At 35.6% G+C, this 20,799-nt stretch overlaps 1 pseudogene; it reads right to left on the bottom strand.

Annotated features, from left to right (window-relative positions):
* Positions 1–8,835: 8,835 nt before the first annotated feature.
* Positions 8,836–11,098, bottom strand: LOC140812230 (F-box/kelch-repeat protein At3g23880-like; annotated as a pseudogene).
* Between the last annotated feature and the right edge of the window lie 9,701 nt (positions 11,099–20,799).

Genomic DNA, 20,799 nt, shown 5'->3' with positions numbered 1-20,799 from the left:
GAACAACATGATTATTTTTGAAGTAACTTCACATATAATGCAGAGACTGATGAAATGATCACAATGGCCATACAACGAGAATCAGTAGCAATGGTTGATTCCAAATCTGACGCTGAATCCTCGAAAAAATAGACATGTGTCTCATATCTTCAACAGTTCCATACAACAGATCAGACGGATCTAGCATCTTTAAAACATATATCATCTATTGATGAAATAATTAGCAACATGTTTCAAATTCCATCCATCATTACTCCGCAAAAGATACCAGCTCAAGAAGAAGAAGAAGAATTACCAACAAAGCAGATGGATAAGGGTTCTGAACCGGGATTACTTACATCCTCGAAAAATATTTTTATGTTATTCTGCTTTATACGTGGTGTTTGTATATATAATTTTTTTTTTAAAATTTGTTTCGATTCATTTCGTTCTATATATTATTTTCATTATCGATTTTTATAACATAAAATCAATATCTTGAATATTAATTTGAGAAAAAATTTGAAAATAAGTTATATAAGTTGTTAATTAATTTATTCGTTTAAAATGACAAGAGATTAAACTCGGATAAATAACAAAATGATTCAAATTGATTTTTTGAAAATCAATTTTTTTTAAAAAATAAAAATAACTTTATCCTAATCTAAAATAAAAGGATCATCATATCCTAAAAGATAATCATATCATAACTTATCTTTTGAAAATTATCTTATTTATTCAAACTAAACTAGAATAATATATAATAGGTCAATCAAAGATATAAAGCCACAAAATTTAATAAAAATAATAATAAGATCCTAATTTATTAGCAACATCTTAATCATAGATTTGAAATTTCCATCTTGCTACATGACCATCTTTCGGTTCTCACCGCAATACTATATCATTTTTTTTACTATAATTTGAATGAAATATCAAAAGTATTGCAAAATATATGCTCTTGATGCTCAATTTGTTTAATATACTTTGGTGGATTGATTTATGAATTATCGAAGTTGTAAGATTGTCAGTTGTTTTTGGAGTTGGTCAGTGTATGGTTGTGTGAGATGGTATGAAACTTCTAAGGGGATGGCTGGTTAGTTGAACTTTGCTTCTGGCCCTTAGGATTTGGGCATTGCGTCTTGGTATTTTCTGCTACACCAAAACTCGACTTTTTATGAAAAAAAATATAAACTTTTAAGGGCTATAGTTTGTGCAGAAACTGTGTTGCTCGTCGTACCCTGTAGATCCATCTATGTTCTACTAAGATAACATAGCACAAGGTAGCTGTAGAGGCCCGTGTTTCGTACTTGAAAATTTGCGAAAAATTAAAAATTTTCTCTTTAAATAATTAAAATGCCTCATCCGTAAAATAAAATGATAAATAATGTTTAATGTTCAAAATAGCACAGCAGAAGTAATTATTGTTTGCAAAATAACAATTTAAAATAATTCAACAACAGATAAAAACTGAGTTTAAAATAAAATAGTAAATGCTAAAAATGAGGTCCTCGGGTTCCTACTACTGCCGACCCAAGATAGCTCACTGGTCCCCGCCCTCGGTCCCGACCTCATCAGTACCTACAACAATCAAGTCTCGTGAGTCTAAAGACTCAGCATGCATATATCGTAATTACCAAGTAATAATAATAATAAAATCGCATGCAAAGTGAAAATATCATGTCATGAGGTATAACGTGAAAATATCTTATCATGAGTAATTATAATACGTGCATAACTGAACTGAAAATCATAAGTGAAATGTTTGCTCCATAGAGTCCTGTCATAAAATAGTATATCATAATTTTCTGTTGAGAATATGTTCTACGCAAGTGGCCCATAATGTGAAATGAATCGTCTGATCAGACTAAACCACAGTATACTGGGCGGTAGAGATCACCACAGCCCTTGGACTGGATATCCGTACCAATACATGAACATGAACTGAACCGGTCAGTGACCACCGGATGAAGTAATAATCCCATGATAAGCTGCAATCCCATAATAATGTAGTGGCCACAAGCAATATCGCATATATCTCAAAAATGAACCTTTTATATTTTTGTGCACGTAATATAATTAAATATCCTGTATTATTTTACCGAAAGGGTTGGATCGTTCCCAGGCTCGCTGCGACCTAAATCTAACATGAGACAATTGCAATTAATCTTACTTGACCAACGCTTCGTAATTGAGCCCAAAAACGAGTCAATTACGCCCAACGACTTAGTGTTCAACCATGGCTTCGTACCAACCCGAACCAACATCGAACCATCATCTAGTCATGATTAAAATACACCTAAAATGTTGAAATAATGCTCCTAAAATTGTACAAGTCGAAATTTGGTGGATGGAGGCCAAAAACATGAAACGCTCTTTCGAGAGTCATTTTGGCACATTGCACCGTAAATTCTCGTACGACCTCTAAACTTAACCGAATCACAAATGGTCAAAAACGTGACCTTACTCACTCGATGAGGTACTGTCCAGTCCAAGGTCATAGGCTAAAAGTCGACAAAGAACTCGAAAAAGCCTCTGAACCGAAGCACAACTTGCTGTCAAAATAATACAGCAGCAGCGCTTGCGCTTGCATGCGTCGTTTGCAAGGCTAATGGCCATTGGGGCTTGAACCACCGATCAGAGCATCTTCCCAAAATCCTAGGGTGTGGTTTGAACCATGGCTAAGAGCCTTAGGCCAGCCACAATTCAAACAACACCAGCAACAACTCGGAGCTCCCACCCGAGAACGCATATGCACGCGTGGGGTGTCTCGCTCGTTCTTGCTGTCACGGACCATTCCAGTGGCCATTTAATTGACCATGGCATGATCTAGACATAAAGAGGTATGGTACGAACCGTGGCTAAGGGCTAAAAAGCCAACCAAAATCCACACCACCCCTAAAATTCGAAGCTTACACATGCAGAAAATGAAGGGATTGAAGGGGCTTGTCTTGTTTTGTTTGAAAACCGATGCAACCATGGACCAAGCCTTGAAAGGCCGACTTGGTCACGTCTTATACATGCCAAAGAGATGTTCTAACCATGGCTATAGCCCCTAGGGCAGCCAAGGTCAGAATCATCCTCCTTTGACAGCAAAACAGAAAATCGAGACTCAATGTGACACCAGGGAAGAGTTGCTGTCATTTTCCTTTTCTTACGTGTATGGGGCTTGAAATAATGGACCAACATGATCCTAACACACCCTAGTACGTGTCTACTTGCATCCTTGGGAGCCTAGGATCGAGCCAAACCTCCAACAACAGAAACAAGCCAAACCGTGAAAGAACAAGGGGGGCCGAAAAAATCTGCACACAGATTTTCGAAAATGCTATCATGAAATTTCGGTTTTTGGCTATCAAACCATGATCATGTAATGTTTAAAAATCATATTATGACTTGATTGAAGAGTGAAAGGAAATATAAACATGCCTTGGTTTGTTTTGAAAGAAAAACAAACGAAACGACGACGCGGCGCGGCGGAGACGGAATGTTCTTTTTTTCTCACTTTTCTCTCTTATTTTTCCTCTAGCACCTCACGATTTTTCTCTAGTATTTTACTCTGAAATTTTCAAGAGTGGTGAGGGAGAAATGGCTAGGAGGAAATGAGGGAAGGTTGCAAGATAAAAAGGGAGAATGAATCTTTATCTCTTTCTAGTTCGTGAGATAAGGAAATAAAAATGATATCAAAAGATTTGAAAGATGATTAAGGAATGCACTTGGTCGATATTTAAGTCTAGGAACAAGGGAGAAATTGCTTAATTAATTAATTGTTGGTGATTTAAAAGTGGGGGAAGATATCTACCTAGAAAAAGATTAAGGAAATATAACAAAGAATGATTTGTCAAACTAATTTAAATCTTTTAAAAGAAGGGGGGACCTAATTTATGCTTTTAAAAAAATAGGGTGAAATATTGCTTAATTATTAATTATTGAAGATTTAAAGTTGAAGGAATTATCTATGCCAAGAAGGGATAAAGAAAGATGCCCAAAATTGTGAGTTGACAAATTTAAATCCTACAAAAAAATTAAATGGCCGAAAATTATAGGATAATGGAAGGGAAAATATTGCTTAAATAATGTATTTTAAATCTTAGAGTTTTATCTACCCATTAAATATTTTAGTGAATTAGTAAATTAATTTAGGAATAACATTATCTTGCATGCATGGCTAAATCTTTAAATTACTTAAATAATTTCTTAAACATTCTTTAAAATTAAATTAATTTATTATTTATCTAAAATAAATTCTAGGAATATTTTCTTAATATGAATTTTTATCTCAATACTCCAACTCTAGTCCGGCTTCACTTATTTAACTGAAAAGATAACAATTAAATTACTGCGTAAAATAATTAAATTTAAAGAAAAGAATTTAAATTCTCATGCAATAAAATCATTTTAAATTTAAATACTAGAAATAATGCATGGCTTATACGTAGTCTGATTTACTGGTTCTACAAGCTGATATTTCATGGTGTGAATACTACTATATATTCTTTTATTCCTGGATTCCCTAATTATATGTGGTTATACCGAAATATTGAATTTTTCATATTGTCATGCGGTATCGATATGATACTGTACTGAAATTTTCGATATACCGTAAAATTCCATATTTGATATATTTTGTGGTACGGTAAGTGCGATATGTCAGAATGTTTGGTATTTTTTTCCCAATCCCTATGCACGACTGAGGTCGATTATTTGCTTTGTTTAGTAGAAAACTAAATATGTAAGCTTTTGGATTTTTTTAAAAAAATTAGGGTTTAAATTCTTTTAAGATTTGGAATTTTCTTTCAGAAACAAAGATTTGAGAATTTTAGAAGTTATAAAAACTTAGGCAAAAACTTGTGTGAGACGGTCTCAGGGGTCGTATTTTGTCAGACGGGTCTCTTATTTGGGTCATCCATGAAAAAGTATTATTTTTTATGCTAAAAGTATTACTTTTTATTATGAATATCGGTAGGATTGACCCGTCTCACAGATAAAAATTCGTGAGATTGTCTCACAAGAGACCTACTCAAAAACTTATGTGAGATCAAATGAGTGGTTTTTTATATACCGTCTCACGAATCAATTTTGTGAGAAGAATCTCCAATCCGATCCTACCTATAAAAATTCTATTTTTAATGTCAAAATTATTTATTTTCACTAAGAATATGGATCGGGTCGATTCGTCTCACAGATAGATCGATGAAACTGTATCACAAGAGGCCTAATTTTTAGTAGTCTACAACCATTTTGGACCCGTATAGACTTTATCAAGATGTGAAAATTGCTTGGAGTTAGAAAATCAAGTTTAAGAGTTGTGATTGGGCTACACAAAGAATAGGATAAAAAATTGTGGGCCAAATTTCTTGAGAATTTATTAGAGCAATAATTAGTGTTTCTTTTTAGAATCATCTTGTAACAAAATGAGTTGGCTTGTTCTAGATAAACATTAAGAAATATATGAGATCGATAATTATAGAAAAATTAAGAAACTCCTAGTATCTTAGTGTCCATCAGATTAAAAATGTGTTGTCTTAATCATGACCATAGGTTAAGGAGGTGGTTGTAGTATAAATATGGATGTTGCCTCCCATTTTTGTATGTTAAAAAGAAAAGTTTGAGCTATAAAATATCAAGATTTCTTGTTTTTTTTCCATACAAATTCAGTCTCTCTTCCATTCAAATAATAAGTTTCTTCATAACTTGTCCCAAGAGAATGTTCGAGTTGGTGGAGTAAGTGAAAGCTTGACAAGTGATCAAAAGTTCGATTTTCCCTACCAACACATTCTTGGACAAGTATGTCGTGCATGGCTTGTCCAGTGCGATTTACCTCACTAGCGTTGTTTAAGGGTTAATGTGTTAGTCCAGAGGTTTATCCACTTCGCACCGAAAAGTAGCAGCTGCAAGTTCCTGCGTCATCAAAATAATAATAATAATAATAATAATAATAATAATAATAATAATACTATTATATAAAGACTCGGACCATTATAGTAAATGTTTGGTCTTCTTGACATCCTTGACGATTAAACCTTTATTATAGAACTTTGAAACCTTTGAGATCAAAAAATTAATAATTTTTTTGTATTATGATATAAAAAATTATATGACACACCTACATTATTTATTCATTCATTTATTAATTTTTGCACTTGTTAATACATAATTTAAAACAAACAAATATGTTACAAATAGTAAACATAATATTTATAAATTATGTTATACAGATAAGCCGTGTGAATGTTCCGCTAATAATAATAATAATAAGAATAATAATAATAATAATAATAATTTTCTTATTTCTTTCTTAAAGTTATAAAAGTTTATTCTAACGGTATCCTCCGTATTTTAACATGGACATTTCCATCCGACTTTGAATTCTTGTTCTTGAGAATGTGTACCCCTTGATTTGCATAATCAAAAGTGGATATTTTCTTTATTGATGTGAAACTTTCCATTAGTGCTTTTATCTATTTTTCTGTATTTGGGGACTCTGGTCTTGGCCAGTTTTTCTCCTAGAGCACTAATAGAAAGTTTCTTTCCATTGCAATGCTTGATATTATCATGAAGAAAATCAAAGGCTGGAAGATTCAATGCATGAAGTTTCTCCCAAAAAGTTCATTAGGTCCTCTGGCCATTCAACTTCGTATCCAAAAGATAAAGTCATGTGGTATGGTAGTTCGACAAAGATGTAGCGAGTTTGAATAACAAGGTAGGCCAATTTGTCCGAAACAGAATAGAAATGGTATTCTTTTAACATAATTCAATTTATTAAAGATGACAACCACAAGAGAATCGGGGAGGCGAAAAAAAAGATCTGCAAATTCAGAAGTCATTGAAATGAAAGTTGTGATCAGAAAAGATATGCAAATTCAGAAGTCATTGAAATGGAGGTCGTGATAATTCAGAAAATGAGCTCGCTGAGGAGATATATTTCTTTTCTTAATTGAGTTTTAATAAGGATTTGTGAGAAGTGTACGTATAGCTGAAAATATTTTGAACAACTAAAAATTTGCTAATAAAAATTTAAAATATTAATACTATAGATGAATTCAGGAAATGAAAATTCATTAACTAATATTTTAGTTGATTCAATAAATATAAACTTTTGTTTGTCAAAATTTGATTTATTTGAAATTTGCATTTAAATATGTTTATCATCATATATATAGTTGCTTTTAACTTTTTGTCGCACTTCTTTCCGAGTATGCATGTTTACTATGAATTCGTTAATTAATACATTAGTTTTAATTTGTATTAAATCTTATTATCAAATTTGATTGTTAGATGTCAAAATTTTTAACTCAATAAGGTTTTCGAAGGACGAAGATATATATAATTTAAGAAAATAATAATATGCCCACTTTTAAGGTAATTAAAAAATATATTAAATTCAGAAATTAAAATATTAACAGTCATTAATATTCATTATACACATCATGCCCACTAGCAAACCTGCCCGGATCATGCACAGGAACGCCACCCTTGAAATCCTCCAAGAATTAACCTTCAAACTATAAATAATAACCACTCACTCGTGTGCATCCAGATCCGGATACGTAGAGAAAATTCCCACAACCTTGTAATCTTTGTCAGCCATGGATATAATCGAAACTATTTTAACATCGACTTTCACGGACGACAAATTTTTCGATTTTCTGATAGATGAGAACAATTCTATTTCCTTCACAATCAAGAAAATTAAACCATTAATGGAACCCACAACCCGAACAGCTCTCTCTGGATGTTCCATGCATAGGATACACGATGAGTTGAAGTTTCATGCATCAAGGAGCCAGTGTATGAGGTCAAAAATGGGGTCGTAAACGGTTAACATGATTCTGTAATGAGATAAATTCATATCCTGTCTACAAGTATCGAGGTGCATTCTGATACTTGAAATTAATGTAAGCCACGGTTTGGAGACACACTGAATCCTAAGAGTGATTTTGACTGGTAGCCTTGCTAGTATTTCCACTATAATGTCTTCAGGAATATTGGAGACCGAATCCATCTTAGAATATTCACGAGAGCTTGTTGATAGAAGATCACTGATGTTTTATGGCTGAAGATCATGAAACAGAGTTATGCAGAAGAACAAGCTCAAACAGAGGACGAATTTGATGGCTTCGACGTCATAGAAGCCGCTAAGTTTGAAAAAAAATTATGATGTGGGAATTGGTTTTCTATGTTTAATTTGCTTATACGGATGTATGAAGCAGCACAAAAAAAACATTACTGGTGTGAACTCCTAAATGACACATGCCACAAGGCACAAAGGCCAAAGTGAAACTGAGTTCCAAAGATTCGAGTTTTTAGAACACCTTTTCAAATAGATTCCTGGAAAAAGTTTCAATATGGCATTCCGATATTTACCGCGAAAGAATCGTCGGTTGATTAGAGTAAAATTGTTCGTTATAACATTTTCTGCATGGACCTTGATTTGTTGAAACCATAGGGTGGATAATGGAAATGGTTGGGGCAAGGACATGAAGAAAGTGATCACTTATTCAGAACCAAGAAGCATTTACGACTGGTGAGAGTTGAGAAATATACAATATCAGATGTTATGTTCCATTTGCATAGAATTTTCATCACGGCCGAAATCACAAATATCATCAAAATTTACGAGAAACCAAACGGGCAGCGGATTTTCGTAGAATAATCACAAAATTTGGAATATTTTTTAAAAAGCATTTATAAGCATAAAAGGCTTAAAAAATCACGATTTTGAGAAAAGAAAGTCATCACCAAATTAAATACCAACAAAAAAGATTTTTTGATTGCTTGCCAATACCAATTCTGGGATGCCAACAAACCGCCGTGATCCGTTAAAAAAGCATCGTTACAGGATACCCAAACAACAGAAATGTTCCATAACATCAGTTCTAGTTTGCACGAGCCAACAACCAAGAAATCACCGATTTTCCAACAAAAAATGGCAATCTAGGAATTCCACTTTCACCAACTGGAACTTCGTATTGTCGGCAATCGGTCCAGAAGCTGGACCGGACATTAAGCATGCTTGAAGGTCAATTGGCATGTTCCTCAGTTTTTTATCATCGTGAAAATGATCGATCACATTATCTAATTCTATGTGCCCCAACATAAAAGGACACTATATTGATCAAATGTCATATTAAGGAGTTAATTCTTGTTAATTACGAAGTAAAGATGAAAATATCCACAAACTATGAAATTTCATCAACTAATCAAAATTGAAATATATCCGTCGGTGCAAAGTTGGTGATAGCAATTTAGCCAACTATGGTTATCAACCAGACCTTTTAAGGGAAGAATTGGTTTGAGAGAACATTATATTCCACAGCCATATATAGATCCAAAAGTGATTAATTTTTTACACCAAAAATTAAAATACTTGGCGAAAAAGGGATTAATGTGATTGCAATTTATGGAATGAACGACACACGAATACATTTAAGCAAGAAATGAATTACCACTAATACTTGCATGAATGTTACTAGACAAGGATGAGAAAATCAAGACACAATTTCCATTTACAACTCAAGATTTTCATCAGCTTCCTTCCAAGCAAATCACATAATATATTGTGTGTACACATGAAATAACTGGTTTATGCCTGTTGATTTAGTACATTATTTGAAACTATGAAACAGAAGCCCCCATCATAAGTTCAACGTCTGCTTGATCCTAAATAACATTATAAACTACTAGAAGGAATAGGATGTCATCCGAGCCTAGAGAATTAGCATCATACTATTTTTTCTAAAGGAATCAAATTTATAATGCCATCATAATTTGAAATACAGGTTTATGATATTTAAAAAAACATACAATACCAAGAAAAGTATTGGCACCTTTTCTGCTATCAATTGAGATTATCCTTCATCTTCCATTTGCAAAAAGTGAAACAAGGCTCTCAAAATAGATATTCGCTACCAGAAACTTCTCGAGATTACTTATTTCAGTAATCCTGACAGAATTATCTCTCGGATTGTAAACTACAAAATGCATCCCAAAGACCAACAACAGTTCACCATTTTGTAGCACGAATAATGGTTTCGAGTACAACAATTTCCCAGGAATATCCATGTAAGGAACAGTAGCCACTTTAGTCCAAGACTGCTTAACACCGTACTCTTTCAAAACCCACAAATCTGCATTGACACATTGATAGTTGCAAAGAACACAAATGCATTCTCCCAGCACCCCTAGAGTTGAGTCAAATTCTCTCTCGCCATAATTTGGTTGCTCCACTGTCCCATACTACTCATTTTCCATATCAAGAGAGACAATATCCCACCTGAAATCCAAACCAAGTTTACTAGAGATGGACCAGGGAAGCTTCCCGCTACCAAACTTGCCCGAATCATCTAGAGGGACACCGCCCTTGAAATCCTCCATCCTCTTACAAGAATTGGTCTTCGAACTATAAATCTTAACCATCGACTCATATGCACCCTCATTTCCGAAGACACAGAAAATTCCCACAACCTTGTAATCGTCATCACACGCATTATAACCAAAGCCATATATATTGTAGAAACCTCGTTTGATATCGACATCCGTCGGAAATTTTTTCGATTTTTGGGTGGATGGGTTCCAAAAGAACAATTCTTTTTCATGTAAAGCCACGCAAATCATACCATTACAGGAACCCACAAACCAAACAGCTCTTTGCTTATATTTTCTAGGATAATCAATGCTACATGCATCAGTCGAAGGTTCTTGCATCAAGAAGCTCAACGGACAATGTTTGAGGTCAAAAGCGGGACAGCAGATGGTCAACATGATTCTGTAATTCGATAAATTCCAACCCACTCTAGAACTATTGAGGTGGATTTTGATGAATTGATGGCTACAAATTAATGTGAGCCACGATTTAGAAACACACCTGAACTTCAAGAGTGATTTGACTGGTAGTCTTGCAAGTATTTCCCCTATAATTTCTTCAGGAAGAAAGGGAATTCCTCCATTGACGGGTGTTTCACCTTCAAGGGGCGCTTTGTTTTTCTTAGAATGCTGATGGGCTGAAGAATCTGGCGAATCTCCCCCAGATTCCATCTTAGAGTTCTCGATCGATGCTTTTATCTAGACGATCGAATAATGGCCCTAAGGTCGTGAAAATTAGGGGAGAGGATCCTGGACGGAGTATCATAATATTGGATCCTCCGCTGTGTGAAATATAGCATACTCCGCTGTGTTGAAAATATAGCATTAAGTGCTATGTTTTTTTTACACGAGATGATCACATCATCTTCTTGTTTAATTTGACAATTTTTTAAATTTATGAAGTTCAGAAGATGATCACGTGATCATCTCGTATAAGAAATACACATGCTGTTTTCAACATAGTAGAAGATCCAAATCCCATACGGTACCGTGCATATGTGTTGTCAAAATTTTTGTTTTGCTTATTTTTATTTGCTCAATTAATTAAATAGAACAAGATAAATAAAAATAATTATTATATATTAATTTTTAAATATTCAATTCATTCATGTAAAATATATTGCAGTTAAAATTTTAAAAAACTTACAGAAAACTTAAAGTAAACCAAAATCTCCAAATATAATAAATCAGTGATAAATTAATGATTAGTTTTACTTAAAAAATAAATCTAAACAAAAAAATTTAACTACAGGGTAAATTTTTAAATAATTATTTATATTAAATTTTTGTTAAATTTATTTTGTATGAAATACTATATATAGTTTAATTTTATTATGTTTAATGATTTTAAAATTAAATTGTATTATATTAATAATAATACTGTTATTAGTTGTAACAATCTTTTTGTATTATTTATCTGAATTAAATGATCTAACAATTCTGGTTTAACAATAAACGAATACAAACAATATAAATACATTATTAGTTTTCATGTATTTCAGTTTTTCAAGACAATATAAAGATGAGATAATTATTAATTTAACTTAATAGAATTAAACCATATATAAATATTATTTTATAAAAAATAAATTGAATTATTTAAAAAATTAATACTTTATTTAAATTTTTTGTTCATATTTATTTTTTAAGTCAAATTATTCATTAATTTGTCATTGAATTATTCTACCGAAATATTTGATATAATTTAATTTTTAAGTTTTTTATTTTTAATAGGATCGATACATTTTACATCAATTAATTCATTATTTAAAAAATAATAATTATTATTATTTTCATTGTCTTGTCTTAATTAATTAATTAAACAAACCAAAATGAGGGAAATAAGAAAATAATAATAATAATTTGATAGCATGGTGTGGTTTTAAGTGCAAATTACAGTATGATTCTCTCTCCACAGTAGGGAATCCTCTCCCGAAAATTAGGGAAAAGTACTCTATTGTGTTTTTTTATAAAAAAAGATTCATAATGAAATTTATCTTTATGTCCCTATGTTTTAAGTTTAAAATATGTAATACACACGATTAAACATACTCTTTGCCAAAAAATGAGCAGAGAAGCCTATTTCACCGTAAACCCTATGTTCTCGGAAAAACCCTTCCGTCGAGGCGACGCAATCTTCACCAAAGGAATGACAAACGAAAATGTGGTAATTTTCGCGTTTATTTCGATTTGTTTCTTCTGAATTTTAGTCGCTTTTGTGACTTATGTTTGCTGCGTGTGTGTGCGTTATCAAATGTGGTTTACCACCATGGTCGACCATAAAAATTGGTCGAACTACTTTTGTGGTCGACCACATTTTGTGGTCGACCATAAAAATTGATCGAAAAAATTTTATGGTCGACCACAGTATTGTTCGACCATCTTTGTTTGTTTGGTTGACAAATTTTTTTTCCCTAACTTTACTAAGTTAATTTTTTTTGTCACAGGTCTATTTGCCGATAAAACTAGGCAGGGATGCAATTTTTCGATGTAAATTGACAATTCAATCGAGATATAAAGAGATTGTTGAGAAGATTCATCATTATTTGAACAACGATGAGAGAACCCATTTTTTCGAGCAGTCGTCTTTTGGTAATTTAGTTAGGTATTATAGAGATTTTAACATTTCGAGCCAAATTCTATGGTATTTAATGAGCAACCAGATACTTGATAGTAGTAGTGATGATTTGTGGATGGTGGTGCGCAAAAGGCCTGTTAGATTTTCTTTGTTAGAGTGTTGTTTAATAACGGGTCTCGATTGCGCTATAGAGCCCGAAGATTTACCAGATAGAGGTGTATTTGGCACCACACACTTTCCCGGTAAGGCTGAGATTGTTTTGAGTGATTTGGAGGGAAAGATTATTGTCCAAGAGCAGAATGAGACTGATATAGACATGGAGAAGATAAAGATGACTAGTCTATACTTTTGTTTTGCCGTATTCGGTGAGGCGACTAGGAAAAAGACGACGAAGATCGACCCTAAATATTTGAGGCTTGTAGATGATTTGGATAGGTTCAACCATTATCCCTGGGTTAGAGTAGCCTATCGGGATGCGGTCCGATGTTTGAAGAAGGACTTTTAGGACGATATAATTACCTCACCGAGGCACATGCCAGAAAGAAGTTGAGGGCAGCTTCCTTGTAGGTGGTTTTGTTCTACCTCTGCAGGTATATTATTTTTTGAATGTTAAAGTGGATTTGTTATCTTTATTTGTATCAGTAACATTGTATGAAATTTATGTTACAGATCCTCGCTTATGAATGTTATCCGAGCGTGGCACAAAAGTTTGTAAGGAGAAGAGATGTGGATAGTTTGATGTTGCCCAGGATGTTTTAGTGGGTGACTAACACGTGGCCGTCAAACCGTGCCCCAACTAGTGTTGATATCGCTGCATCCTTTGGTGATTGTGCTATATGTAAGTAATATGAATTGATTTGATAAAATAACTGTGGACAATAATTTTAATTAATCTGATCTTTTATTAATTATATGCAGGATTGTCTTGGATTTTTGACTCATATTCCTGAGGAGCTAGTTTCACCATATTATACGACCGGGATTTTTGTTGATTACGCGCCTGATGTGGTGATCACTCGGATACTCGAGCTTTGGAGGCAAGGTCAAACAGTCATATGTAGCGAGCACCCTCTGGAGTCTCCCTCAGTCCAGCAAACGCCTACTGCACATTCTTCTCTGGACGTTTCCGGCACTGTTTATGATGATATTAGTAGATGAGTCCAACACACTTCTAATGCACATGCATCTCTGGACGTTTCCGGCACCCATTCTGCTGATCCCAATAGATCCAGCTATAGCACCAGTTATCCTATGCGTACGGGTCCTAGGGTCCACTTTGGACTCAATCCTACCCACCACCCATCAACCTTGGAGCATCGTTTCGAGATGCAGTTGACTACCTTCGAGGATTACATGACGTCTATGCATGTTAAGATTTCAGCAGGATTTATTGAGACCAGGGCGTGTATCAGGGGTATAAATACGGCCTTAAATGACATGAAATCGAGTTTTAATTTGGCTCTCGATGAGTTGAGAACGAGTTTGACTTGACAGATTAGAGCTGGTTTTGCTGAGATGAGGTCTAACATGCTAGTGCATCAGGACAAAGATTATAGCACAGCCTATATGTAGAACCCGTAAATTAGACTGCGTATAAGGCATGCATAATTTCTAGTATTTAAATTAAAGTGATTTTTATTGCATGAGTATTTAAATTCTTTTCTTTAAATTTATTTATTTTACGCAGTAGTTTAATTGTTACCTTTTCAATTAAATAAGTGAGGCCGGACTGGAGATGGAGTATGGAGATAAGCTAATAAAGACTCATTTAAGGAGTGATAACTTGGCATGTTCATTTCATTAAATTATGTTTAATTATTTTATGCGTTTTATGCATAATTCATGCATGATAGAATTTAGTTCATAAAATTTTAAAAGTTTATGAATTAGGATTTCTAGGTGCATTTTACGTTCGATCGAGGAACGGAGACCGGAGAATTTTCAGAAAAATTATTTTATTACATGATTTATTTTTATAAATTAAGCTAAAGCATTTTTAAGTGTATTTTACAAAAATGGGAATTTTTGAGTGTTTTACCCGTAAGATTTTTATTTTTAATCGGTACGCAAATTTTATCGAATCGGGGGACTTTTAATGGTTCGGCTAATACTTTTAAAATCTTTCCTACACGAAATACTTTTCGGGAGTGGGTTTGGGTTTAATGGGTCTACTTTTAAGCTTATTGAGCTTAAGACTCTTTTAAAACTTTTAAATTGCAAATTTTGGCCCATTAACTAATTGTTATCTATTTATTTAACTACCTAAACACACTTAACCTAAACCTAATTGTCCCTCATAGCCGACACCTCCTTTCAGCCGCAAAACCTCTCGTTTTCAGCAATTATATCTAGAGACCCCATCAGCTTTCCCACTTGTTCTTGCAAAGGATTTTCCTCCGGCCTTCATCTCGGGTCCCTCGTGGGTGTGTACACCATTTAAGGCACGTTCTGCACCTTTATTCTGCATCATTCAAGCCTTATTCTATCGTGTGTATGCATATGTTTAAGGGTCTTTCGATCTAGCCATGTGCAGGGGGTTTTCATTTTTTTTAGGGAGATTTTCTTAAATAGCCTCCACCAAATTACTATAATCAAGATTAGCTTTCAATTAAGTTAATTTACCAAAATAATCTTTTTATTATATCAAATTACAAAGATATCCTTAAAATTTTATCCACCATCAATTTCTCTCTCAATCTCTTTTCTTCTCTCATCAATTCAATGCTTTGGGAGTTTTAAAGAACATCCATTCTAGTTCTTCAAACATGTATGAATTTCAACTTTTTTGTCTATCTATTTTTTTACACAAATAATGATTAATTTTTAGTTTATAATAATATATATGCATAAATATATGACAAAACTGTTTTTTTCTGTCAAATTGTTGAATATTTTGATTCCAATAAAAAAAATTATGTTGATTTTAATTTTTTTAAAAAATTTGACTTGAATATTGTCACGATCTTTCCATTTTTAAGTTTTTTTTTAAATTAAGAATATTTTTAACTTGAAATAAGTGGATGATTTGTGATTTTTTTGCAATTGAAATATGTGTGAATTTTTTGAAGTTGAAATATGTGCGAATTATTTTATTTGTATGTATTAATGAAAGGATGATTCGCGATATATTGAATACAAAAATAATATTTTGAAGTTGAAATATGTTTGAATTTTTTTATTTGTATGTATTAAAAATTGATAATAGAGATTGAACAATGATTGTAAAGTAACTTACTTGAAATAAAGAATAGAAATGTTGAGCAATAACATAGAATGGGAAAGAAATCCATGACAATTGGCGTGAATCTGCATCTTTATTTATTAATTTTTTCTTATAACTATGGAGTAAAGAATTGGAGTAAATAATTTAGAATGAAAAAGGTTAATATAGGATATTTCAATTATATAAGACATAATGGTAAATATTTAGTAAAGAAGGCTATTTTTAAAATTATGACTTTGAAATGGGTTATAATAATCAATTTCCCTTTTTTTTATTGTTCGAATACATGCATTCTTTGTTTCAACTCACGTCTCCTCTGATTTGTTGCAAGGGGGTGGCTGTCATGTGTGTTGAAGGGTGGTTTCACTATGAAAGAAAGAGTGGTTAAGCTAGAAGTGTAAATTGATCGAGTTTCGTTGTAGGAGTTGAGGGCCGATCGTTGGTGAGTTGGGTGAGGCTCGACCTACGTTTCTGCCGTGCCAGCCATGCGAGGGCTTCCTCCAGCCCTGGACCAGACCCTGGTGGGTCTGATAAGGGGCTGGGATGATCGAACCAAGCAGAAGGATAGGGAACGAACATTAGAGCCGTGGGGTAGAGTAGTCGCGAGAAAGGGGGCTGCTGTCGTGTCTAGGTCCCTAGGAGTTAGCCGCTTGCATGGGACGCGTGGCTTGGTTCAGAGGGGTTCCTTGGTGCCTAGTCTAGCTCTACAGTAGGTGGGTTCATGGCTGAAACGATGGATTAGCGTGAGGCGTGAGTTTTGGTGAGGATTGTGTGCATGAGGTGTTGAGAGGAGAGTGGACCGAGAATTTCAGCAGGTTTCGAAATTTTGCCGTGGGTTTTTGGGATGCCTAATGACAGTGTTTTAGGGTCTATTAAGTGTTCTTATGATATGGTAAAAGTTGTAGAAGATTTGGGTAAATTTTGGGATCGATTCGGATTAAAATCGAGACTCCGAACCGAGTTTTAAAAAATAGACTAAGTTGGTTTTTGGGCTCGAGTTTACGACTAGGAATACTTATAAAAAATGTTTTGGGATATTTTAAGGAGTTTTGTAAGCTTCGGGTCAATTTTAGAGGTCCAGGGGTAAAATGGTAATTTTCGGGTTTCCAGGGGCAAAATGGTAATTTTGCACCCGGGGTGAGATTTTAGTCCTAGCAGCTCCCTGAGCACAAATCATGATATTTTTTAAATGTTCATGCATCACGTTTACGATTGTTTTACGCTATTATATTATAATAATTATGGTGAATGCTTAATTTAAAGGAATTAAGTGAGAAAGTGAAGAACACTCCATCTCCGCCGCGCCGCGTCGTTATTTCGTTTGTTTTCTGTCAAAACAAACCAAGACATGTTTATATCTTCTTTCACTCTTCAATCAAGTCATATAGATATTTTTAAATATCGCAAGTACATGATTTTAATGCAAGAAGATCGAAATTGTTCCTATTTAATTATGTTGGCTAATTATATTACGTGCATAGAAAATATTCATTTTTGAGATTTATGCGATATTGCTTGTGGCCATCTCACTATCATGGGAGCATTATTTTACCCGGTCGCCAGTTACCAGTCATGGGAGCATTATTTTATCCGGTCGCCAGTTGCCGGTCATGGGAGCATTATTTTACCCGGTCGTCAGTTACCGGTCATGGGAGCATTGTATTATCCGGTCGCCAGTTACCGGTCAGTTCAGTTCAGTTCAGTGCAGTGGCCACTTAGTAAACCATAATCTCAACAGAAAATTATAACATGCTATTTCAGTACAGGGCTCCAAGGAGCAAACATTTTCACTATGATTTTCAGTTTAGTTATGCACGTATTATAATTGCTCATGACAAGTTATTTTCACTTTATGCCTCATGACATGATATTTTTATCCCATGCAAATTTTACTATATTATTTACTCGTTATTTACGATATATGCATGCTGAGTCTTTAGACTCACTAGACTTGATTGTTGTAGGTATTGATGATGTTGGGGCCGAGGGCGGGGACCAGTGAGCTAGCTTGGGTCGGCAGTAGTGGAACCCGAGGACCTCATTTTAGCATTTACAATTTTATGCTCAAACTTTTTATCGGCTGTTGGATTATTTTAAGTTATTATTTGGCAAACAAATATTTTCTTCCGCTGCTATTTTTAAACATTAAACTTGATTTATCAGTTTATTTTGTGAATGAGGCACCTTATTTATTTTAAAAAGAAAATTTTAATTTTTTCCGCAATTTTCAAACTCGGATTTTCGGGCCTTGACAGTTGGTATCAGAGCCTATGTTCTTGTAAAGGGTTACACTACTACTGACCACGAGAAGCTCACGAAGCCACGTCTTCGGTCTGTAAGTTTTACATTTACGCATTTTATTTAAAGCATGAATTATTTTAACAGCATGCCTCCATGAAATATTTTACATTCAGATTCTTTAATTATTTCAGTGTTTAAAATAAATTATGGAATTATGCATGTTAGTTACGTATGGGTTTTATATGGAACAGTATGCCTCCGAGACGCCAGGTTGGACGCCCGAGAGGTGGTGGTGTACACCGTCATGAGGACGGGAATGATCAGAGACAAGAGAGGCAGGGACCTCCACCCCCTCCACCCCCTCCTCCTGATATGAATGCCCAGATGTTGGCTGGGATAAACCAGTTCTTCGCACAGTTTGCGGGGAACAATGCCGCTGTGGCAGCTAGGCCGACCGGGCCTGAGGCTACTTACGAGAGATTCATGAAGATGCGTCCTAAGGAGTTCTCAGGGACGACGGACCCCATGATTGCTGAGGGCTGGATCAAGTCCCTCGAGGTTATTTTTGAGTTTATGGAGCTTGGAGATGCAGACAGAGTACGCTGTGCCACCTATCTGTTCAGTGGAGATGCCCGCTTATGGTGGGAATGAGCGTCAGTAGCCCTGAACATGGCTACGCTGACTTGGACACGCTTCACGGAGGTATTTTACTCCAAATATTTTACTGATGAGGTGCGTTCACGTTTGACCAGGGAGTTCATGACCCTGAGACAGGGAGAGCTGACTGTTACGGAGTTTGTCCGTAAGTTTGAGAGGGGCTGCCATTTCGTGCCCCTGATTGCGAATGATGCGGGTGCCAAGCTGAGGCACTTTCTTGATGGACTACGGCCGATCTTGCGCCGGGATGTTAGGGTGGCTGGCCCTACTACCTATGAAGTTGCTGTTTCTGGAGCTCTGGCTGCAGAGCAGGATCTGATCGACATTGAGAGGGATCGCTTGGGGAAGCGACCAGTTCAGGTACCACACCGCCCTCCTCCTCCTCAGCAGCAGCAACACCAGAACAAGAGGCCGCATCACGGCCCGCCCAGATTCAGAGGAGGACCCCAGCAGCAGCAGGGACGTGCAGTCCCGAGGCCATTTGAGCGCCCAGTCTGTCCCAAGTGCTCACGCCGCCATCCTGGAGCATGTAGGTTTGGCTCCGGAAATTGTTACAAGTGTGGCAGTCCAGACCACATGGTGCTGCAGTGCCCTCAGAGGAATCTGCCTACCCAAGGCAGAGTTTTTGCTCTCCATGCCACGGAAACGAACCCGGAGACCATGCTTATGACAGGTACATTTAAACCTTAAGTTTATATTTGAACTTCATTATTTTGGGAACTGGATTAGGATTTTTGAATTTAGAACTGCGATAGGATTGCATGCTCTACTCAGTATTATTTTGGGAATATAAGTTAGAAAAAAAAAATTTGGCCTATGCATGTCCGTAGGATAGTTCTTGAGATTTTTGGGTTCAGCTTGATGTTCCAAACTTTCAGGGAGAATTTTTATAGCGGGGTCAGCTACGAAAGCCCTGATAGATTCAGGGGCTACTCATTCCTTCATCTCGGAGACCTTCGCTAATTTTCTCAAGGTCAAGACCGTTGGGCTAGATGTAGCCTATTCAGTAGTATTACCTTCCGGTGAGGAGATGGCAGCCACCAATGTGATCCGAGACTTAGATCTGGAGCTTCATGGCAACCTTGTTTACGCGGATCTGATTGTCTTACCGATGCCAGAGTTTGACATCATACTAGGCATGGATTGGCTATTGCGGAACAGAGTGTTGATAGACTTCCAGCGGAGATCTGTTCTAGTCCGACCGCCTGGAATGACGCAGTTCTTATTCGAGCCAGACAAGTACTTTCTCTTACCGCGCATTATTCCTTATGTCCAGGCTAGGAAGCTCATGCATAGAGGGTGTCGGGCATTTTTAGCGACTTTTATATCTGTCCCCGAGGCACCCAGTCAGTCAGCCGCAGATGTTCCGATTGTTAAAGATTTCTTAGACGTTTTTCCTGAAGACGTCTCTGGTATGCCACCCGAGCGGGAGGTGGAGTTTTCTATTGAGCTTATGCCAGGTACGGCTCCGATATCCAAAGCGCCGTACCGATTAGCGCCGACAGAGATGGCGGAGCTTAAGAAGCAGATTCAGGAGCTACTTGACAAGGAGTTCATTCGCCCGAGTTTCTCACCTTGGGGCGCGCCTGTCCTGTTTGTTAAGAAGAAGGATGGCACGATGAGGCTTTGTATTGATTACCGGGAGTTGAACAGGGTTACAGTGAAGAACAAGTACCCACTTCCGCGGATTGAGGACCTATTTGATCAGTTGCAGGCAGCTTCGGTGTTCTCCAAGATAGACCTGCGTTCCGGTTAT

This window comes from Primulina eburnea, chromosome 14 (genome assembly GCF_022965805.1).
Source record: "Primulina eburnea isolate SZY01 chromosome 14, ASM2296580v1, whole genome shotgun sequence".
Classification (NCBI taxonomy): domain Eukaryota; kingdom Viridiplantae; phylum Streptophyta; class Magnoliopsida; order Lamiales; family Gesneriaceae; genus Primulina; species Primulina eburnea.
This window is presented reverse-complemented; position numbering and strand designations above follow the sequence as displayed.